Genomic DNA, 25,683 nt, shown 5'->3' with positions numbered 1-25,683 from the left:
TCTTCAAGAGAAGCTCTAATTATATGTTCGGCATATACATTAAATAATAGGGGGGATAAAATTCACCCTTGACGCAGATTCGTAAATTTTGGTGAAAAAGTAAATTTCATTATCTTTGGATAGCCATTCATATATTTGATCGTAAGGTCATTTTATCCATTATTTTTACGAGTTTCAAGCTCAGTACCAAGTTCCTTTAAACGAAGTTGCTGCAGTCTTGTCATCTATAATAAAATAAGTTTCAGTAGATTTGTTTTCCAAAAGTTAATTTTTGTTACGAAGAATTTTTGCGGGGATAACGTTCATTTTGATTTGGTTTACCGACTCTATAAAATGTAACAGGACTTTGTTGACATTCGATGACTTCTAGGTCTAAATTTATTTTATTTCTATTATGATTTTTTTAGCAAATATAACAAAGCAATAATTATATCTATTTTTTTATGCTAGTTTTCTGAATATTTTCGACTATCAACAAAATATACAAAGATTTATTGTTGTATAACATGTCCAGTAATTTTATCAAATAAATTAAACGGATATATGTTTGCTGATGGTCAAGAGCAAAGGAAAATTGTCCACGCAGACGAACCCTATTAGCGGCACCAGTAGGAAACAGAAGTAGAGGTAAACCAAGACTGAGATGGCGGGATGGTGTGGACGAGGACGCGAAGAAGATCAGCGCAGCAAATTGACGTCGGTTGTTGATGAACAGAAAAGACTGGCGAAATAAACTGGATAAGGTTGAGGCCCAACTAGGATTGTAGCACCATTGATGATGATGATGACGATGTTTGCAGGTGTCAGTTTATCCAGTGTAAAAAAAATCATCAAAGAACGTCGTGACATTGAGAATGAGTAAAGCTCTGGATTTCAAACACCCAACAAAAAAAAAAGGGTAAAATGAAATTGGATGGATGTAACCAAGGTATATTACGCAGGGAGATATACAATTTTTATCTTACTGAACAACAGGTTCCCACTGTTAAAAGATTCATTGGAAATTTACAAAAGAATTGAACTATAAACAGCTAGAAAAACGCCTTTTGATAGACCTATTGGCCAGAGAATAAGAGGAAGACCCAGAACAAGATTCCTAGATAACATAGATCAAGATATGAGAAATATGTAAATACGTGCTTGGCAGAGGAAGGCGATGGATAGGGACGACTGGAGAGAAATTATTGAAGAGGCTAGGACCCACCCAAGGTTGTAAAGCCAGAATGATGATGATTAAACTATAAAGGTAACAGAGAAAGTATGAGACAGACATTTCACCAGCTTGGGTTTCGTTGGAGAAAGACATCAAATAATTAAAAAATATTGATTCAGAAACACAACATTAGATATTTAAGACTGCAGTATCTCAAAAACATTAAAAAAGCTAGGGAAGAAAATAAATTTATTGTTTTTACTGATGAGACTTATTTGTTAACTAGTCATATTTCAAACAAAAATTGGGGTGATACTCGTAATAACGGACTAAGAAAAGTTGTGTTAAGAGGCTAACGTTTGATCAAGTCTTGAGCCTGCATTAGTTCAAATTTTATCAGTTTCTCAAGAAGACCTTTGGGATAGATCTATTTAAGAGTTTAAAGGGCGCTAAGTGAGTCAGTTCAGACAACCGAGTTAGGAATGCAGTGTGTCTGTCACATTCTAATGCATCTGAGATGGCTCGCTCTCGGATTCAGAAATGTTATTACCTAAGAATGGCGGTGAGGAGGTGACATAACCTTACCACCTTACCACCACCTTAAGGAGCTAAGATAACGTCTGGTTGATCTATATTTTAATTGTGGATGGACTTTAGTCCAATTGTGCAGCCGCCAGGAAATACAAATTTAGCGAGGAACATAAACAAAGTAGACTCCTATTTGCTTTAAATTACGTTTTAAATGATCCAGTCAATTTTTGGGACCGTGTAATTTTTACTGACGAAAAAGTATTCCGTCTCATTAAGATGGCCATATTAGGGTTTATAGATCGCCTCGAAATAGGTTTAACGAAAACTATATTTTATCAAGTGATAAGTCCGGACGGTTCTCTGTAAATGTTTGGGCTTGGATGTATAGAGAAAGTTTAGGAATATGTTGGAGAACTGAAGGACGGTTCAATACTGAAACCTATTTACATATATTAGATAATGTGATGTTGCCATCGGTTAGGAAAATTTTCCCCAACAATAATCTAATTTTCCAGCATGACAACTGTTCCATCCACACAGCCCACCGTGTACGAGATTACCTTATGGAAAATAGCATTGAAGCTCTTCCATGGCCCTCTAAAAGTCCAGATATTAATCCAATAGAGAACGTTTGGGGACTTATGATCAACAAAATACAAAAATTAAATGTAGTTCCCCAAAACAGGGATCATTTATGGATCATCATTGAAGAAACCTGGGAAAGCTTTACCGAAGATGAAAATTTGTCACTAAATTTAATAAACTCAGTTCCCAGAATATTAGAAGAAGTGATTAATAATAATGAAGCTATGACAAAATATTAACTTTTCAAATTGTAATATATATATTTAAATTCCACATTTGTTCACTGCAAAAATTATTCATTTTTTATTAATTTCAAATTAAATTTTAAATTTTTCCAGTGGGTTTTATTTACTGTAAAATTGTGAAAATTGTGTAAAATTGTGAAAATTACGAAAATTGTAAAATGTGAAAAAAAGTGAAATTAAACATAATTTAAAGTCATGTCTAAATTTATTATCTATCATTATTTTTGAATTGAAATATTTTCATAAATTATAATAAAACACGAATCAATGTATGGGTACTGAGATAATGGAAAATTTCAAAATTAATAGAATTGTTTAAGATGTATGTTTAACCTTTAACTACGGGCGCCCAACCATGAATCTCAAATACGGGCGCGGTGTACTCTATCCACCAGTTACAAATAGCTACAGAAACAAAATTTCTTTAATAATTAGAACTATATTAAATTGCACAACTTGTGTTTAATCAATAATTAGTTATTATATAATAAAAAATAAAACTAAAAAATAATTCAAAATGGTAAACCAGTGAGAAAAAACGAAAAAAGTAATTTATTACATATTGAAACACCAACCTAAAAAAATATGCGAAAATTTTTAAATTTTTAAGTAGGTAGAAAAATAAACACATACGAGTCTTTATTCACTTTCGTCTTCTTCTTGGTTATTTGAGTTACTACACTCAGGACAAATAATGGTGTAATGTTCTTTGCAAACCATTCTCCTGCATGTCTGACACGAAATGGTTGTCACTCTATTTTTACGCCTTCCGCAGCAATAGCACCTTCCTCGTATTTTTGCTGGTGATTCTTCTTCTTCTTGTTCCACTACAGTAGCTTTATATTTCTTCAGGAATAGTTTTAAATCTAAGGGCAAACTCTTTATTTCAGCTCGTTCTGAAAGGTGTGATCTCAACAAAGATAAAGATAATTTCTTTAAAAATATCCTTCTATATTTTTGAGGATTGTTTATATTTGCAGCATTATACAGGATTTGGCTGTTAATTCCTGCGATGTTTAGGAGCTGAAAAAATATAACCATCGGCCACCTTTGCGTTCTCCTTGATACCGAGTATGTACCGCACATTTTATCTACTGTGTCGACACCTCCTTTGTGAGAATTATAATCTAAAATTATATTTGGCTTTTTTTTCTCCGGATCTACTTCAGAATCATTATGCATGGTTGATATCAAAGGCACAGCTTTATTTTTTGCAGGGACATATGACACTATAGTTACCTCTTTTTGAAATCCGAAAAGGGACAATCCAACTTCTCTTTCTTTATGTGGTAGGAACTCCAACGGCAGCTCCCGTTTATTTTTCTTTAGTGTGCCAACCATTGTAACCTTATCTTTTAAAAGATCATTGGCCAATGAGTAACTTGTGTACCAATTATCACATGTCAAGTTCCGGTTTTTCTCTTTCCAGTCTTGAAGTAAACGATGTACAATATCAGCAGGTTTTTTGATTTGTTGTAAGGTCCTTGTGGCTGATTACCACAATACACCTCTAAATTTGTAACATAAAATGTCTGGGCATCACACAATACAAATACTTTTAACCCATACTTTGCAGGCTTGGACGGGATATATTGAATAAAACTGCATCTACCTCTGAAAGGTATTAACATTTCGTCAATGGTTACTTCTTCTCCTAAACAGTAGTTATTGTTGCAGTTCTCCACAAAACGATCCAGTGTAACTCGAATAGCAGCAAGCTTATCAGTTTCCTTGCGTATCCCTCTACTATTTTTGTCATCAAATCTTAGAGCAGCAAGCAAAAATAAAAATTGATCAGCACTCATGCACGCTCTAAATATTTCTGAGCCGGTTCCGTCTTTAGTCCACAATCCAAGAAAATGTGTATGGTTTTGCTTTTTAGTTCCTGCAAGAAGTAGTAGTCCGATAAATGCCATAATTTCTGTTTTTGTTGTGTCTTTAGCCCCTCTCGGCCGGTTATACTTCGTTCTCATATTTGCAATTTTCAAGTTTGTACACTCAACTATATTTTCAATAATGTCGTCACTAAAAATTTTTTGAAAGCACTTCTCTCATTGGTAATATCTCTAGCACTCAGCTTTGGCTCAGGAAGTATTTTTACAATATTTTTGCTGGAAGTTTTGCTACATTTGCTCACCACTGAATATTTATACCCCTTTGTTTGTTTATCTTTCGCTATAAAATACTTATCTTCATCACTTTTCAAACTCTCACCATCGCTCTCGTTATCTGAATCAGAAGAGTCTTTATTATTTAGTTCTATCTCAGACTCAGTATTATAATTTTGTTGTCTTCCGTAATTTCTTTCTCTTCTTCTGACGAACTAGCATCCTCTTCTCCCGTAACTTCTTCCTCAGGTTCTTCTTCGAACAATGCTTCAGCCATAGCTCTAAGCTCATCTTGTGTGAGACTTTCTAACACGCACTCGATCCCTATAAAAAATATTTCTCGTAAGTTTCCATTTCACATTTTTGTATAAAAAGTACAATGTAACATTTACTATACAGAAAATAACTCGTTTGCAGGTAATTTAAAGTTTAACATTTGTTAAATTTACTTACGTAACTATGGGCGTGGTGTACTGAAGGCACCGTTCGGGAACTCACTTTGATATTTTTTATCATATCTCAATTATTCGATTAAAAATCACGTATCGACTGTAACAGACAATGTTTGATACTATACTGATAGGTTACGTCGAGCGCCGTAAACGCATAAAATAGTTTTAAGAAGCGGCAACCAACTTAAAGCGCATGGTGTACTGTGTACACCGTAGCCCGTAGTTAAAGGTTAAATAAATGTTTAAATATAAATGTGACTGACTGATCGAGAATGCTCGATATTGTTTTAGTTTTTAATATACTAAAACCTGCGACCTGTCGCACAGCACTGCTTTTAGCTGGTTTGATATATTTTCGTTGAACTTGCAACGTTGCCTTCGAAATTAGAATGACACATGTAAAAAGCACAACTTACACAACTTGAAAAACACGATTTTAGGTTATAAGAGTTGTACCAGTTTTTTATGACGCGAACGGTACCTGTTGATTTTTGTAATTGTTAAATTACAAAAACTGGTTTACCACATAATTGCAATCAAAACTAATACAATGTGCTACTTACTGGTGTTTCATATAATTGTCACTTAATTATTTATAATGAAACTGTTAATAATTATACACAAAATTTGCGGAGAAACTTAAAATGCGTCCATTTTATGTAATAAACGTGAAGTTTCTAACTCAAAAACTGCATAAAGTGACTTTGTATAAATCCATTTTCCTGGACTATTGCAAGCAATCTTCTTAAAAGTTTATTGAACATATCTTTGCAAGCATAAACTACAACTGTTGTGTAAAATGACACACTTATGTATATTTAAACGTGCATTTAACAATGCATGACACACTTGTATTCATTTCAACATTCACAAACTTTGTGTTTAGACTTCGATTACTGGTCTAGGTGTATAGTAGTTAGAGAGAGAGGGGGAGAGATAAAGGAAAGAGATAGAGAACTCGTTTTAAAGCGGCGAGGAAATGCTTCATGGAAACAATGAACCAAACACCTTTTGCCTTTTGAACAAGTTGTTTGAATATGCTTCGCATTATTTACAATGAAAAATGAAACTATGTACTCTTAGAAACAAACGCTGCATCTTTATAATAGAATCCTTTTGTCCGATACGGCTGTATTATTGGATGTAGTAAAATATTAAATCTAGGTAATGAGGACGAATCTTACAGAAACAGAATTTTTACCTTTTTAAACATAATTAAGCTTTTTATTTTAAATATTATGTTTATATGGGATTAAGCTACAATTGATTGTAATGAAAATTCGATTTCCACTCCGGAAATCGTTTTCAAAAAATATTATTTTAAAAAATAGGGAGTATTATTATAACCGAAATTATCTTATCTGCTGGCTTATCAACCAAACAAGGTAAGGTTTTATACACACCTAATGCTATAAGCCCAAGCTCGTGCATAATTCACAGTAGTAGATTATACAGATTGAACGAATTTAAAACGGAACATACGAAATCAATGTATTTCGGCTCAACTCCGCTCTAGGTGGTTGGCCAACAAAAGGTTATCAAATAATTATATTATAAAAATCCAATACTTCAGCGGGCTGCTGGATTCTGAATTCATTCAAGAACAAGTCAAAACTTCACCCAAATAGGTTGCCTAGAATCACTGTGAAAACTAGACTACACAAGCAGTTATTATGCTGTCAAACCACTTATCGCTTCCTTATAGTCCAAGAGATAGAGCCGAAATTTTGAACTGATCAGTAATATGACATTTCTCTATTGGAATATATTCATTGTAACTGGGTTAAGAAGACCACTTGCCTGCGCATTTAGGTCTTGGTTTTCATTTACGGAAATTTTTTTGGAAAATTTTGAGGAAAACTCTACTTGACGCTTCTCAGAATAGTAACAGAAGTGAGCATACAAATTTTCAAATCAATCGGTATAAAAATATCATAATAAAATCAGTTTGAAAATTGTTACCGAGACCTAAAATGCGCAGGCAAGTGGTACATTTGACCCCGTTTTATGGCTCTCTGTACCAACCCAGCTGTCCGCTCTTTTGAATTTAGAGTTTTTAGGGGCTAAATAATGAGCCATGAAAATGGTGGACATATTACTTATCGTTAATTTTTCCCCAAAAAATTGCAATTTCATCCCTGTCCGCCACCCCTTATGTATCCACTCTCGCGTCCGCCCTTTGGGATTTCGTCTAGTTATACCAAGATCTTACTCTGGGCAAATTTTCAGCCATATTATCGATCGTTAATTTTTCCGAAAAAAATTACAACTTCATCCCTGTATAGCCACCCCCTGTACCACGAGGGGTGTCCGCCTGTAAGACAAAGTATTAACCCAGTTACAATGAATATATTCCAATAGAGAAATGTCTGAAAATATGAAATATTACTGATCAGTTCAAAATTTCGGCTCTATCTCTCCGACTATTAGGCAAGCTCCTCTTTCCTTTAAAGGAGACAGATAGTTGAACGATATTTTATACAATGTCTATCACCGGGTATGGATTTATTTTTGTCCAAGTTTTATATTGGTCCACTATTTCAAATGCAGTTCAAACAGACATATATTAAATTGTATGTTCCGTTTTAAATTCGTTCAATCTGTATACTAATCGCGGTGCTCTGTGATGATCTTGTTACAGGTATTCTAACTATAGTTAGGAAGTAGGGGAGAAGAAACTGGTGATGTGTTCAGCCTACTTTCCGGGTGATGAGGCTCTAGGTCTACCAAGGATTATAAGCGATATAGTTGCATATTGTCTTGGTAAAGGATTATAGCTAATTATAGGATATGATGCCAACGCATCATCACACTATAACGGAGCAGCACAAACACTAATGCAAGGGGTGCGACTATTTTGAATTTAATCCTATCTGAAGGTTTAATTATATCCAGTATAGAAAGCAAACCAAGTTTTGTCACTAGGGCACGTAAAAAAGTGTTAGATTTAACACTCTGCACAAGCAAAGTAAGTGATATTATAATATGTATCTGATGAACTCTCACATTCGAATCACATTGGCGATTTGACCTTAATTTATTTTCATCGGAGATTAAATGGTCTGGTGGAACAACTGCTTAAAGAAGCTAAGGGAAAAAGTCCAAAGCCTATTTAACAAAGCCAAAAGTAACCAAGAGTGGGATGCTGACAGGTATAAGTTAAGGCTATATAATAAATAAAGAAATTCGCCAAGCCAAAAGGAATTTACGAAGAGAATTTTGCGAAGATCTTACAGATATCCCTACTGTTCCCGAATCCATAAGTTCTGGCAAAGGTTTCTACCAGAAAGAAAGGTTTCTAAAGAAGTAGGTTTCCTAAAGAAAGCTAATGACAAATTTGAAGACAAAAGAGGAACGTCTTAAAGAACTCATAAACACGCATTTTTCGGTCTCAAGTATTCTGAATGATGTAGATAGGCAAACCAAAATAGACCAAAGGCTGAGTAGATCGAGTTCTAGAGATTGGGAAATAACCACATCAATCACATGACCATGCAGAATTAAATGGACTATAAATTTCAGCCATATAAATCTCCAGGAAGAGATGGCTTATATCCAATACTTTTGGATATGGAATTAGAGGTATTGATACCACACATATACAAAATCCTCAAAGCCAGTTTAGCATGGGGGTTCGTATTGGAAATATGGTAAAAAGGTTAAAGTTATATACTTGCCCAAGGTAGGTAAAGTATCAGACCTAACACCAAAGTCATACAGGCCAATAAGTCTATTGTCCTTTCTATTAAAAATGCTGGAAAGATTTCTAAATAGGTACATAAGAGACCAAGTGCTAAAACATAATCATCTAAGCAATCGTCAGTATGCATACCAACCTGGTAAACGTACTGAATCAGCGTTGGATGATCTAAATAGGCTTGCAATGACCACTTTTTTATATATTGAAGGGGGATTTAATAGTATTACACCAAATCTTTGGTTAAAGCAAACGAGGCATACCTGCGATAATATGCAGATGGATAAGGACATCCCTGGAGAACAGGATAGTAATATCCACCTTGGAAAAAGCAACCGTCAAAGCAAGAGCAAGTGGAAGCTGTCCACAAGGAGGAGTTCTGTCACCTCTACTTTGGGCAACCTTGGTAGATGATCTGAAAAATCTGCCCACAAAAGACTTTTAATGTCTAGGATATGCTGACTATATTTCAACTGTCGTCAGTAGCAAATTTGCCCAGGTTGTATCACGGTGAATGCAAGTAACCCTAAATATAGTTGATAACTGATGTAAACAAGAGAGAATGACAGTCAATGGTCAAAAACACAAATCAATAACTTTACAAAAATAAAAAAAAAACATTACAAGGCCTAAAACCACCAGTGCTGGAAGGAACATAGATTCCATTTGCCAAAGAAACAAAGCGCCTAGGAGTATATTTTGATCATAGGCTTACACGGAATACTCATATACTGAAAACCACACCTAGAGCTACTATATCCTTGGACAGATGTAGAAGAATGTGTGGTAAAAATTGGGAACTTAACCCCAAAATCACCCTTTGATTACACACAAGGGTTATTAGACCATTGATAGCCTATGGGTCTGTGACGTGGTGGATAAAGACGCAGCAAGTGGGAACAATAGGGCTGCTAACTAATACACAAAGGCTAGCATGTCTCTGTATTACGGGGGCCATAAAAAAACTCCTATAGCGGTGTTGAAAGTCCTGCTGAATATTCCATCACTTCATATTTTTATACTTGGTAAAGCCAGATTTCTGATGCACAGATTAATAAATAGTCAGCAACATATAAGCCAGGCGCATAGTGCCAAAAATAGAAAGCTAATCTAGGAGCTAAAAGCTGATATCCTAATGGAGCAACGCATCCATGCAACAGCTATGAGATAGAGCTTTGACAATAAATTCACCAATTAATTTACCAGATATGAACAACTGGGAGAAATAAGTGCCGATACAAGCGGAAACTACCTGGAATGCTGATGGCTCAAAAACTTCTGAGGGTGTAGGAGTCGGTATAGTAGGAACAAAGCGAGGAATACATTTCCCGGTAAGTCTATCCAAGGATGTAACAATTTTCCAGGCGGAAATAACGGCAATCCATCACTGCGTGGAAGAAATGGAAAGGTAGAAAAGAACGCACCGTTCAATTGCCATCCTCAATTTTATAGAGGTCAATTCTAAATTAGTATCGGATTGTTTGGGTGTCGGTAGCAGGACACGAGGGTCATATGTTCAATGAAAAAGCAGATAAAATGCTTAATAATGCCATTTATTGAACCGGAAGCCTTCTGCGGCATTGTAAAGCCAGTAACGAGAATAGCTACAAGAAAGTGGGTACTCTCTTAACAGTGCACTGTAAGCTGAATAGGCAGTAATAGCAATAAAGCTAATGAGATTGACAGATGATGAGCGATGCAGATTTTGCCACCTAGAGGAAGAAACAGCAGACCACATTTCTTGTCAGTGCGATAGCCTGGCTCTTTATATTAGAGGAGAAACACGAAACACCATCGGCAAAGAGCTACATGGAAGGTTCAGTCTCGAAGCTATTAGACCATAAAAAGGGTCAGGCTAGCGAATATAATCTAGGATTAGAGGATCACAATATATCTAAAAAGGTCGCAGTGGAATAGGCTAAATGCCACCACATAAAATCTATCTGTACGTAGAAATATTTATCCACAGCTCTATGAATTTCGGCTATCGGCCAATAGATGGAACTACGAGATCTAAAGAAACATAGTTCCAAGTAAGATTCTATAAACACAACAATAACTGTGTACGAATTACGCTTGAGTATTTTAAAATTTTGAGTCTAAATTCAGATATAAATATAATTATTATTATAGATTAGAGTTTAGTGATTTCGAAAGCAGTGGATCACAATACATATCGGAATACAAAATCAAAGAGGTATTTTACCAAATTTTCTTTGCTATAATTTTATATAACGATAAAAATATGCAGGTATGGGAACTAAATTTAATAAAACGTAATAAAAATAGGTAAAAAGTCAAATTTATGTAACGTAGCATTACATATTAGTTGTTTGTACGAATTTATTTGAAATTGGAGAAAGTTCAGGGTACAGATTGGAAAAAAAAAACATTAGAAAAGAACAATATCAACGAGGAGAAGCATATATAAATACCAGAAAATGTCTTGTCCCTGCCAAACAGATTAATGAAGAAAAGTATTGTGGTAACAATTGCAAGTACGAGTGCATAAACAAGTTTGAAAGTGATGTGAGAAAAGATATAAGAAACCCTTACAATTGTCTAGATCAAAATGGAAAGTACCATTATCTACTGAACAACACAAACCGCATTTTAGTGAAACGTAGAAAATCTGTTGAGATGAATTAAAAAATATCTTTTTCGTTTTAATCTTTTTTTGAGAAAAACACCGAAAAAGAGTATGTAAACAGTTTTTTCTGATAACAATGTGCATTAGTCAAAAACCAGTATACAATGTTCATTTAAAGAAAGATGATACTGGAACTACGGACAAGTCCTTACAGGGAAAACATCAAAATATGATAAAGATATTATTAGCCATCACATGCAATCCTTTCCTCAAGTGGAATCGCATTATTGCAGAGCAAACTCAAAGAAAAGTTATTTAGACTCCACTCTTAATTTACAAAAAATGTATCAGTTATATTGTAAAAAGTGTGAGGACGAAGAATAACATTACAAAAGATATTTTTATACAGCATATATTTAATTTTAAGTTTAACTAGACCGACAGATGTAAATTCCTTTTCAATTGTTGTCGTGAATGTCCTATTTGCTGTCTTGTTGTACAACATTAATATTATATACAATTAAACCAAATAATATAACTTTTTTTTAACTACCATTAAAATAAAAAAATAATTTGTAATTTTAATTTAAAATCACAAAATTGTTAAATATTTTCAATTGTATACATCCTTTTTGTGGGACAGTATACGCGACCAGTCTAATTTTCGCGGCACCTGTCATCTCTCCCCACCTGTTGAGCTTTTGAGTTCTTTTCTGCGCCTTTTCTACAAACAGCTTGTTGGAATACCATAATGGCGATTGGCAATGGCAGTTTGTTTTTTTTTATTAAAATTTACAAATAATCTAATTACATAATTGAAATCCTGTCTAATTTACAATTACATATACATTTAAAAGATGACTGAGACTACAATCCATTCAGTTCACACCGTATTTAGTATTAAAACTTACAATACGTCCAAGAATTTTGACCGGTAGTTACAACGCCTTCAGAGTGCATTCAATGTCTTTGCAGTACCAGAAGACAAGAAAGCTGCCTAACAAAATAACACGTTCCGCTGTAGTGTATTTTTATGTATGAGAGAGTAATAAAACAATAAATTATGTATGTAAATCCCTAAACTGTTGATACGGGTGACTCAATGAAAAACAGATATTTGTCAACAAGTTTACAGAAGTATATAGGAAAACAATTTTAAATTGAGTATGACCACCAGGTATAAAGGTTGGAGCAGAATAGAATACAATAGTTGTGAGTGTTACTAATCCCCAAACAAGGTTGCCAGTGTCGGAGTGATGGAGGTTAACAGGTACTAATGAATTTGCAAGAAATGTAAGATGTTTATTTTATTGGTTATATATAACCAATAAAAGTTTAATAAGTACCTACCTATTTGCAAAATAAAGTTTAATTCTTTAGATAAAATAAAACGTTTTATTTTATCTGAAATGAGATAATTACCTTCTAAACTTATTCCACAGAAAATGTGATAGTGGGTTTTTCCATTTTGTAGGAAGGTCCAAGTGGCGTATTCAAAATTCTTAACAGTTCACTAAAAGTAGGTACTTCAGTTGCAAGGTGCAGTTTATTGTGTATACTAGTGTTATGGAAAATTTGGAAGTGCCGTGTAAACGCCGAAAAATTGGTCCTCTAACAGTTGATGAAAAAACATTAATATTTAATTGTTTTAAATCATTTACAGACAAACGTTTATGTGAAAGTGTTGATGAGACCGTTGAGTTAGTTAGCAGTACACTTGGTGTTGGGAAATCTACGATTTACAGAGTTATTAAAGAAGAGAAATGTGGTAGTTTTCAAATGCCACGTAATGCTCCAGGGAAACCAAAATTTCAAATAGAATATCATTTTAAAGAAGGACTTCGACGGAAAGTGCATGAATTCTTCTTTAGACAAGAATTTCCAACATTGGATAAAGTTCTTGTCTCAGTTCGAGATGATAAGGATTACCCAGAAATGAGTCGAAGTACGTTATGGAAACTTTTAAAAGAAATAGGCTTCCGCTGGAAAAAGAATCCCAGAAAGTCTATTTTATTAGAAAGAAGCGATATTGTCATATGGAGAAGACATTTTCGAAGAACCATAAAGGAAATGAGAAACCAAAAAAGAAAAATATTTTATCTTGATGAAACATGGATCAACGAGGGTCATACACCAAATAAATTTTGGCACGATGAAACTGTTACAAGTCAAAGGCACGCTTTTGTAAATAACTTATCTACTGGTTTAAACCCACCATCAGGAAAGGGACGCAGGCTGATAATAGTACACATTGGCAGTTCAGACGGTTTTGTTGAAGGTGGTTTATTAACTTTTGAATCAACTCGTACCGGTGACTACCATGAAGACATGAACGCTGATGTCTTTCAAGAATGGTTCGAACAAATGATAGATCTTCTTCCTAAGAACTGTGTAATAGTAATGGATAATGCAAGTTATCACTCCAGACTTATAGAAGGACTGCCCACAACCAAGTGGTTAAAAAAAGACTTGCAGAATTGGCTGAGTTCAAAAAATATTACGTACCATCCCGGATCTATAAGAAAGGAACTTTATTCGTTGTGTGCCCTTCATAAAGAAAAATTTTAAAAATTCGGAATGACAGTACTTAGATCCCCACCATATCATTGTGAATTAAACCCGATTGAACTGGTATGGGCACAGATAAAGAGTGAAGTTTCAAGAAAAAATACCACTTTTAAAATTCATGATGTTAAACAGTTGTTTTTGGAGGCCGTAAATAATGTAAAACCTGAAAACTGGGAAAAGGAAGTAAATCAAACAATTAAAGAAGAGGAAAAAATGTGGAAGCTGGACAATATTCCTGATAAAATGATCGAGCCAGTTATTATAAATCTTGGTTCTGAAAGTTCATCTTCTGAATCTGATTTGGATTGGTAACAAGTAGCTGTAAGTTTTATATTAATATTTTTATTCATCTATTTAACATACCTTAGACTGTTTTAAAAACTCTTTTTCTCTTTTGTAATTTTTAAAAATTAAAAAAAAATGTGAATTTTTTAAAACCCTTTTTAATGTAGGCCAGTCAGTTCTAATATAGTGTGTGATAAAAGAGGTCACTTTTGTTTACATACACATAACACTTTATAACACTGAAATAATTCATTTATTTTTTACAATTATTCAAAGTAATTTTTCAATTAATCTTGAGCACGCCCATGGAGTGGTCGGAGCTACCAGTTAAAATTATGCTAATTACTCTCTCGTTCATAAAAATAAACTATAGCATATGGAATAGTAACATCTAGCTTTGTTTCTTTTCTCCTCTTATCTGACTGAGATGTTTAAGAATTACAGTGGGAAAGTGTAAATATGTATATTATTTTACTAAGCTGTGAATTACAATTATAAATATTTGCTTCCCATATTATATTTAGATAACAAATAAACAAAACTGCATATCTATCTGAAACCTTCTATGTACGCTGCCAACATTGCCATGTCGTAAATAAACATGAGTCTATTTTCCGTATGAAATTGTATATGAATATCAAAGAAAATTAATTTAAATTTATTTTATTTATTTTTATAAGTACATCCTCTTCGAGTTTGTAAGTGCCTTCTCAATTTTGTGTATTTTGACGCATCGGAAAATAAACGAAACGTTTCAGAAATTGAGAAATATCGCGAAGTTCGCCATGAAAGTTTAATATAAGCGTCTACTAAATTTGCCAAGAACAAACACTTGAAAGTTAGTACTATTTTGACTTAAACAAGGTATATTTGTAATGCTAATCATTTTGGAATGTACCTTTTAAATTATCACTAAATAACTCACCAATGTCGCGATAAAATACAAATAAAATACAGGTGCAGAATTTTGCGAAACAAAGACAAGCAAGTACACACAAAAATACAGCTGGACATAAAAAAATTGAAGTAACGAAATGCTACGTAAAACTTTTTCTTTTTCTTCTTCCTCAGCTTTTCCCTTTTCAATAGCCGCTGTTCCTCATCCTTCATCGCCACTCATTTCTGTTCATCGGATCTTCTTCGCCAAAATCTTTCTCTCTCAAGTCCTTTGCTACACAGTCCTATCAGCTTTATCCTCCGTCCCACATAGTTTTCATCTCTATGTCTGACATGATCAAACTATTGCAATCCTTATCTTAAATTATTTTTGAGACAGTAGTCACCCCGACTCTTTCCCTAATTAAATCGTTTCTGATCCTATCCCTTGTAGTTTTATCCAACATCCACCGTAACATTTTCATTTCAGCTACCTTTATCTCATTTTCCTGAATCTTCTTTACAGGCCACACTTAACCGCTGCATACCAACCCAGGTCTCACAACACTCTTGTACATCTTTGCTTTCAGCCGATTTTTCGATCACAAAATACTCCACTCATTCGCTTCCAGTTAAAATAACCAGCCTGTATCGTATGGGAAATTTCTCGATCTAGTGTCCCATTTTCTGCTATGCATGAGCAAAAGGTATTTAAATTCTCCTACACGTCCTAGTTTTTCTCCGAGCAATTCTATGTCCCCAACCATTCCTCTTCCTCACAACATATACTTTGTTTTCAATCTGCTAACCTTAAGTCCTGTCTCTTCAATAGCCCTTCTCCAACTTTTCCTCCAACATTTCTTTGCTCTCCTCTACTAACACGATATTATCAGCAAAGGAGCCCCCGTTCTTACTTTTTTTGTCAGTAGATGCATAACAAGAATAAACAGGTAAGGAATTAGCGAAGAGCCTTGATGCAAAACAACCGCAATTGGAAAACTTTTGGTCAATCCGAGAGCAGTCCTTACTTTGGTGTACGTTCCCATCATACATATTCTTCACAAACCTTACGTATTTCTAGGGAACCCATTTATCTCTTATACGTCTCCATAGCTCTTATCTATGAACTATGTCGTACGCCTTTTTAAGATCTATAAATATCGAATGTAGCTCTCCTTTCTTCTCGCTGTATTTCTCTATCAACTGTCTCAAAGCAAACTTTTACATCTTTTTTCCTCACATATCCTACTCATCATTTTCCATAAAATATCAACCCCTTTCTCTCCTAGATCCGTCCAAACCTCCACAGGTATTCCATCAGGTCCTACTGCCTTACCATTCTTCATCGTATTTAATGCTTTGACAACTTCATCTCTCGCTATCCCGGGTATTATATCCGCATTTGGGATCCCGCTTGGGATCTTGTGTCTATCCCCTGGTGTTTTTCATTTAGCAACTGCCTAAAGTACTTATACCATCTTTGCTTTATTTTACCATCAGTTCTTAACATTCTTTCATCCGTACTCTTAATCTACCCCGCATGTGGGTTAAGTCTTTTGATGACTTTAGCAATGCTGTATAACCTTTTTATTCCCTCGGGTGTCTCCAATTCTTCATACAGCTGTGCAGACGATCTTTTCTCAGCAGTAGCAGTAGCGCGCTTTGCTTTACTATTTACTAGCTTGTATATATCCTTTCTTCCTTACTTTTAGTCCTGTCCTACCTCTTTCTAGCCCCTTTCTTCTCTTTAACCTTCTGTTGCACTTTATCGTTCCACCACCAAGTTTTTTTGTCTCTAGGAGGCCTTTTATCAGATGTTTTTCCTAGCACTTCCTGTCCCACTTACACCACAACTTTACTGTTGGCTTCCCACCGGTTATTTGCCGTATATTTTTTCTCAAGCTCTTCCAGTACTCTACTCTTAAAGACTATTGGCAAGTATTTATCCTTTAAATTCCATGACTTTACTTTCTGGTGTACTATTTGCCTTCCTTTCCGCCTCACCTCTATCTCCGTATCCACTATCACCGGTTGCCATATCCTCTATCACTAGCTTTACAGTAACCCTTTATCACTTTACAGTAGTTGGTAATCTCTTTTAGCTAACTTCTTCTACACTGCACAAAATTTATCTGGCGTTCCCTACCCCGCTACTATAGGTAACATGCTGGTCTGCAGCCATAAAGAAAGTATTAATGACAGCCAAATCTTATACCACTGCAAGGTTAATCACATCATTTCCTTCATCATTTCTTATTCCCATCCCCAAACATCTATGAAAACTGTCTATTCCCTCTCTTTCTCTACCAATATGTCCATTCAAATTACCTCCAATAGAACATTTTTTTGTCTACAGGAATCTCGAGCATCTCGCAATCAAGAACTCTCCAAAATTCTTCCTTTTCCTGTTCTTCACACCCTACCTATGGGGCGTACGCTCATATGAGGCTCACGTCGGTATTGCCTATATTCAATTGGACACTTATTATTCTATCACTTCGTCTGGTTACCCTTACAAGATTCCTTCCATTCGTTGTTCAAAATAATACCTACTCCATTTTTGCCGTGACTTTATACTACTTTATACTACTATCTACTTTATATTAACTTGCGTCCATCTCGAGTTATTATTTTTCTAACTAGTTTCCTGCACACAACGTACGCCAATCCTTCTCCTCTGCATGAAATCGGCGAGCTCTCTTTCTTTACCCCGACGTTGAAAGTTGCAAATCCAGGACTAGCTTCTTTCGCCCTTTCCGTTCTCTAAGAAATAGCCCTAGCTCACGTTTCGCAAGGGTCAGGCGATGCCACAAATGCGCGTCGCTTCGCCCTAGCCTCTAAACTATTTTTCATATTCCTTTTTTCCATAGTTTTAGTAAGGTTTTTTACTGTCGGATGCCCTTCTTGGCGCAAACTCTCCTCCTTTATCCGGGTTTGGGACTTTATTTGGGCTTAGGACCGACATTGTTAGTTACAGAGCTACTAAATTCACTCAGAGTGAATTGACAGAGTTAACTAACAGAGCTGGAAGTATAGATAGTTAACACTTAAGAAAATACTTAACGAATTTAAGGCAAAAGTACTAAACGCAACAACATAGATTATAGGCAAAGAAAAGGGCAAAATTCTACGTTGAAGAATGTAGCTGGACCATACAAGAAAGAAACTGAGCACACAAAAAATATATAGAAATGAGATCTAAAAAATAAGAAAAATTTTGAGGAAGCACAATTCTCAATCTGGAAATAAACACACGATTTGTTCTCCTAGACTACGCATGTGTGAGAATAGAAAACACACATCACTTTCCGTCATGCTAAAGACAAATGAATTGAAATTCTAGAACAAGAATTTCATTAGTTATAACAACTTTATTATTATTACCAGTACCGTGGTGGTCGTTGGTATACATACAATTCATCTGAGAACGGGCCTACGACAGGGAGATGCCCTATCCTGTATTCTATTCAACATCACATTAGAGAAAATAATTAGGGAGTCAAAAGTCAACACCAGAGGAACAATAATAACAAAAAGTGTACAAATATTGGCATTTGCAGATGATGTTGATATCATAGCTAGAAGCGAAAGAGAGATGATAGAAGCATTTAATGCGATGGAAAGAGCGGCACAAAACAGTGGCCTAAACATTAATGAAATAAAAACCAAATACATGAAGGCCAGTAAATCGACAGGCCAAAGAAACCTACAGAATCTGACAATAGGAGACTATAACATCGAAAGCGTGAAAAATTTTACATACCTAGGTTCACTAGTTACCGCAGATAACAATGTCAGTGAAGAAGTTAAGAGAAGAATACATATCGCTAATAAAACATATAATGGACTAATTAAACATCTAAGATCTAACAACATCACAAGAAAAACCAAAAGCAAAATATACAAGACCCTGATAAAACCGGTCCTTGTATATGGATCAGAGACATGGACACTGTCGAAAAGCGATGAAAACCTATTAGGCACATTTGAACGAAAAATCCCTAGACACATATCTAAGGGGGTAAAGGAAAATGACATATGGCGCAGAAGATATAACTTTGAACTATACACAACATACAATGAACCCGAGATCATAACATCCATAAAGATCGGACGTCTGCGCTGGATGGGCCATGTTGAACGAATGTTGGAGACTGAAACACCAAAACGTATTATAAGGCAAACACCAGTAGTAAAAAGGTCAAAGGAAAGACCCAAACTTAGATACATGGAACAAGTGGAACAAGATCTGAAAACACTTAAGATTACCAACTGGAAAAACAAAGCAAAGAACAGAACAGAATGGCGGAAAATCCTAGAACAAGTCTGGACCCAGAAATGGTTGTCGAGCTACTGATGATGATGATGATGATGATACCGTGGTGGTCTTACGAATAAGAAGAGGCAATAAAAAATATTAAATCTGCCTTAAATAATTATAAAAAGCATAAAACACTACGAAACAATTAATTTCAAAAAAATTTAACGCAAGATCGCAGCTTACTATAACGCAAGCTAAAAGCAATTCATGGAAAAATTTTGTATAGGAAATAAGTAAGAAACTAAGCCTCAAAGATGTATGTCAAAAATCACAAGAATTTGTGGTACTCCGCAGAGGAGATTTATCAAAGACTTAAATGTACAAAAAAAATAATATCCACAGATGAAGATATTGCAAACTTTTTAGCGGATTTTTACGAAAGTCTCTCTAACGATAAAAATCCCCCTGCAGACTCTTCAGATTTATGATCTGAAACCTATTCTCTTCCTATAAAGAAATTCCTAATCTAGTAATTAGTAGTCGCCTCACAGTTCAACAACTTAATTCAGCACTTTCAAACCTAAAACATTTTTGTTCTCGGTCCGATGACATCCTTACCACATTTCTAAAACATCTGCCGGAATCAATCAAATATAATTTACTTGGTATAGTTAATTTAATATGGGTGTAACAGTGTTTTCCTTCAATATGGACTAATTCCTACGTCGTCCCTCTTTTAAAAGACAAAAAATCAAGATATAGTATTGATTCATACAGGCCAATCTCAATTACTTGTTCCATGTGCAAACTTATAGAAAAAAATCGTTAATAGTAAATTAATGTGGACATTAATCTATTTATTATATTCGGTATACCCTTTTCTTTCATTTAACATATCACACGCTCAAATCGGAACAATAACAACGAAGATATGATGTAATGCCCTTTTGGCAATACCGCCATGTGTGTTTTTCTGTCTCAACATATTTGCTACCGTCTCTCGTTTTCAATGATGTATCATACGTCATGATCCGAGAAACTATTCTACCCCCACCACAAAATACTCAAAAAATATTTGAATCATCAATTTGAAGCAATAGATCAACTGTATCCTTTCAAGAACAAAATATGATTAAAATGTTAGTTGGTAGTTTAGATTTCTTTCCCAGGTGGCGCTAGAAGGTGTCGATATAAGGTGTGCATGCTACTTAAAACTACACTTTATTTGGTATAAACGTTCGTCATTCATTTTCAATGTACGATTCCGTTATTCAAACATTTTAAAAAAATAAACAAATTATTTAAGTTGATCATTTGTTACGATATTTTGCCGCTACTGCTTAATATTTCGGCAAAATATTTTAAAATTGCTCATATAAAAAACGCAGTTAACAATATTTGTTGTTAACAAGATATTTTTGATCTCCATGCATTATCAAAATAAAAAAAAATACAAAAAAATCTATGGCAAACTGGCTGAACTTTCTGCTAAAGTGAATATTATAATATATAACTATATAAGTGCATTAAAACTTTACGTTTAAGTTTGTGATGCATGCGTAACCCTGAAACCTATGTATAAAAGGGATTAAAGTCTAAGAACTTAAAACGGATTAGGAGATAGTGAAACTAATTCCAAACATAATAAGATTTTAGACCCGTATCGAAATATGACTTAACTTTCAATAGTTGATGTTAATGAAAAAAAAAAGTAAATAATTGCGTGTACACTAATAAAAACAATAGAATCTACACTGAGAAATGTCAAGGACATTTTTCCATTGATAAAACTTGTAGTTTACTCTATAGCATTTGAAAAATCCTGGAGTTTATTGTAATAATTTAAGACGACCAGCGACAAGACGAAAGGCAACAATAATTTGCCGATTAATTACCAATTGTGCACCAAAAAATAGTACTATAAGAGTTCAGGTACCTACAAAAATAATTAAAATATACTAAATTACAAGTCCGAACCCCCATTATAAGTGATTATATTTTGAAAATATTTTGTACAAGTAGGACAATACAGGGCGATAAAAAAAAACAAACGATAACAAATCTTGAATATGTTGCCTGTGTGGGTCCATTTCAAATAGGTAAAAAGAAATAAGAATAAGACTCACTCACAATCAATTTATTCTACCACCAACGACCGGTTTCGCATACTTTTATTTGCTATGCATCTTCAGGTCAACGGTATATGGTAAAGTAAATGTTGAAAATATAATAACCCGTATTAGGGTGCTTTTTGGTACAGAATATACAGCAATTATGCCAATATTATATGTGTGTGATTATTAAATATGAATTTAAATTATTTAAATAAAAATTAAGAGAAACACGATCTAGTAAAATCGAAATTAAATAAATAAATATTACTTATATGCCGATACAAGGATTGTTATTAAGTGCTAGAGAAAACATAGCTATAAACAGTTGAAAAGGACAAGATGGTGGAATAAAGAAGTGAAGACAGAAATAAAAAAGAAGCAAATAGCATGGAAAAAATACATCGAAACGGGATTAGAAGAAGATAAAGAAAAATACTATAGGCAGAGACGATTGGCAAAAAAGACAGTAACACAAGCAAAAGCAAAAACATGAAAAGAATTTGGAGAAGAACTTCAGGAAGAATATATAACAAATAATAGAAACTTTTGGACGACAATACGACACATAAGGCAGGGAAAACGAAAGGAAATAAACGCAGTAAGAGATACTTCAAACCAAATACAAATAAGCCCAGAACAAATAGCTAGGGTATGGAAAGAATATTATGAGAAAAAATTTGATACCGAAGTGATAAAGGAAGACAATATAATCAATGAAGGCGAAGAAAATACAGAGCCAGAGCAAATAAGTAGAGAAGAAGTAATAGAAGGATTATCAAATATAAAAATAGGCAAGGCATGTGGAGATGATGAAATTGAACCGGAAATAGTAAAATACATGGGAGAAGAAGGAATAAACTGGCTATGGAAAATATATAAAGAGGCGTGGGAAAAACAAACAATCCCTTAAGACTGGCAGAACAATATCATCGTGCCAATATACAAAAAAGGAGAACATGTAAACTGCGACAACTATAGAGCAATATGTCTGTCATCGGTATGCTTTAAAATATATACGAAAATAATAGAGAAGAGACTGAGACAAGAAGTAGAAATGGTATTGGGAGAAGAACAAACGGCATTTAGACCGAGAAGACAGACAAATGACAACATATATATCATTAGAAACCTAATAGAAAGAAGCATAGATACGGGGAAAAACTAGTATTAGCATTCATAGACCTAAGAGCTGCATTTGACACGTTAAAAAGACATATTATAGGGAAATGCTTGAGGAAAATAAACGTACCTAATGCATTGATAAAAATTATAGAAAGTACTTACAAAGAGGTAAAAGGAAGGGTACAAATAACAGGGGAAAGATCGGAAGCATTTAATTGGAAGAGAGGTATTAAACAAGGAGATAGTCTCAGCCCTTTGCTATTTATAATAGTAATGAACGAATTGATAAGAAACACTAGAGTCAGAACTAATCAATTACAGACAATAATAGGTTACCGCAGATTACAACCGGTAACAATAGAGTCCTTAATATATGCAGACGACATAGTACTAATAGCAGATTTCGAGAATGAAATGCAGAAACTAATGGATATATGGGTAGAACAAATAGAAGAACTTAAAATGGAGATAAACGAGGAAAAAGGAAGATAATGATAATCAGCGGCAAAGGAGATAAGGAAGATAATCAAATAAAGATAAAATGTAAAAACTCAGAATTGAAAATAGTAACAACTTACGAATACCTGGGAAGTATAATAACTAATGACGGAAAAATAGACTGGGAAATAACAAATAGAGCAAAGAAATCAAACAAGTTATATTATGCGTTAGCCCCAATAATGGGAAAAAGAGAACTTGCACGAGAAACAAGAATAAAAATATATAACACAATAGTGATACCGACTGTGCTCTATGCAAGTGAAAACTGGACAATTCTGGAAAAACATAAGAGCAGGATAAACGCAATGGATATGAGACATCTAAGAAGGATAGTTGGAAAGACAAAACGGGATAGATTAAGCAACGAGACTATTAGGAGAATGGCCAACCAGGAACCGATAATGAACAAAATAGCAAAGAGACAAATGAACTGGTATGGGCATCTGATGAGGATGCAATTCAATAGAATAACAAGAAAAATTTATGAAGCAAAACACATCGGAAAAAGGAAAAGAGGCAGACCAAGAAAAAAAAATGGATATAGCAAGTAGTAGAGGTTTTAAAAAAAAATCACTCGAGGAATTGAAAATAATGGCAGAAAACAGAAAAGAATGGAAGAGGTGGGTAAATGGAAATTAAAATAGCTAACCCAAATCCGACACCCCGATAGGGTAAAAGGAAGGGGAGAAAGAAAGAAAAAAAGAGAAAACATAGCTAAAAAACTGTTATGATAACTGGTGGATAAAAGGGATAGTTCTTGAGAGGAAGAGATATTAATAACTAGACTAGGACTATAGGTATTGTGTAAATTGTTTGTTGAAAATTAAATGTGTTGTGTTATACTTATATTATGAAAATGTGTGTTATATATTGAAATTATCTATTTAGAACAGACAGCACTGTGACAATGTAGAAAAAGATAGATTTTTAGACTAAAAAAGATAAACTATTTTTGATGTAAGTTTGGGTGTGCAATTATTCCAGCTTGTAATTATCAAGTTAATGAAGAAACAATTTTGGTTCGTATTTGGTCAGAAAAGAAATTATTATAATGTCAATTAAAATTAAAAAACACTTAAGGACAAACAGAACACATTTAAAAAGTAAAGAAAAATGAACTATGTAACTTAGATGTACATTTAAAATTGTATATGTGATTATGTATGTAATTCATAATTCGTTTAAATTCTTTTTACAAGTTGTATAAATCGGCTATAGGAGGATACACAAAAGAAAAAAAAACGAAACCACTTAAATAAGGATCTTAAATATATAGAAAACCTCAACAGAGCGAAAGAATTCAGAGCATTCTATAAGAAAGTTAACATCAACAGAAAAGAATTCAAGGCAATCACAAGAAAATGCAGAAATCAGAATAGTGACCTATTCACAACAAGGAAAGATGTATTGAAACGATGGGTGGAATACTATAACCAGGCACTTAATATAGAGCAAGAAGAAGAAAACCTGGAAGACGAAAGAGGTAAGGGGAACAGGCGAGAGGAAAAAGGAACTAACAACGATTCTTGAAGTTAAGATGCAGTTAAAAACTAGCCAGAAACAAATTACCCGGAACAGATAATCTCAGAGCTGAACTATATAAAGAAGATGGCCACGATACTATAATGGCATTACAGCAGCTTATAAAAGAAATACGGATACAGAAATCCCTTTCCAACGATTGGAATATTGGAATATTTTGCACCATACCCAAAAAAAAAGAGATATCATTGAATGCCCTAACCACAGAGGAATTATACTTCTAAATGCAGCGTAGGTATAAAATATTTTCCAGTACAGTATTATGTCACCGTATGGCACCATATGCAGAACGGATAGTAGAAAAATACCAGGCTGCTTGCAGAGGTCAAACTTCAGAAAAAAAAACACTGGAATATGGCATAGATACTCATTACATATTTATAGACTACAAAGCAGCCTACGGTTCTTGAAAAGAAGTTGAATGTAGAGTACTAATTCAGGGGGAACTCTCTGAACCTTTTAAAACAAACAACAGGCTGCGCCAGGAAGACCCTCTCTCCTGTATACTGTTCAATCTGGCTCTAGAAAAAGTCAAAAAAACAGCTCTCGTCCTACTTATCGATGAAAATGTGTAGCAAACCCATTAGCAGATTGTAGCAGGTTTTGGTTGCCAATACTAAAAGAATAAGTCAATAACAAGAATATACCAACAATAGCGGAGTAACAGGAGATCGAAAAACATCACCTACAGTCATATAAACAATAGATATGCAACACACATTACACAATTACAATTACAATGCAGCTTACATAAACATATAACACCAAGAAATACGCAAAACTAGGATAGAAATATTACCCTAAGATTTTTTCAGCCATTTATGCCAATTTTGAAATAATATAACCTAAAAACAAACAGATTTGGTTAAACGTTTTTCCAAAAATTTTATATATCTCCTAGAACAATCTGTTTTGAGAAACAATTAGTTCAAAATGTGATTTTGATTACAACCAATAATTGTAGCTTAATCCCATGTAAACATAATATTTCAATTAGACATGCCACAAGAAAGTAGTTTTAGAACCGTACTATGTTACTTGTAATAAAAAAAA

General features: G+C 34.2%; 1 protein-coding gene across 2 annotated transcripts in view; it reads right to left on the bottom strand.

Moving 5' to 3' along the window:
• Window positions 1-25,683, bottom strand: part of Hk (potassium voltage-gated channel subfamily A regulatory beta subunit hyperkinetic) — a 398,149-nt gene that overhangs the window by 134,635 nt on the left and 237,831 nt on the right. The gene's annotated exons all lie outside the window — the stretch shown is intronic.

This window comes from Diabrotica undecimpunctata, chromosome 6, assembly GCF_040954645.1.
Source record: "Diabrotica undecimpunctata isolate CICGRU chromosome 6, icDiaUnde3, whole genome shotgun sequence".
In the NCBI taxonomy this organism is placed as follows: Eukaryota; Metazoa; Arthropoda; class Insecta; order Coleoptera; family Chrysomelidae; genus Diabrotica; species Diabrotica undecimpunctata.
This window is presented reverse-complemented; position numbering and strand designations above follow the sequence as displayed.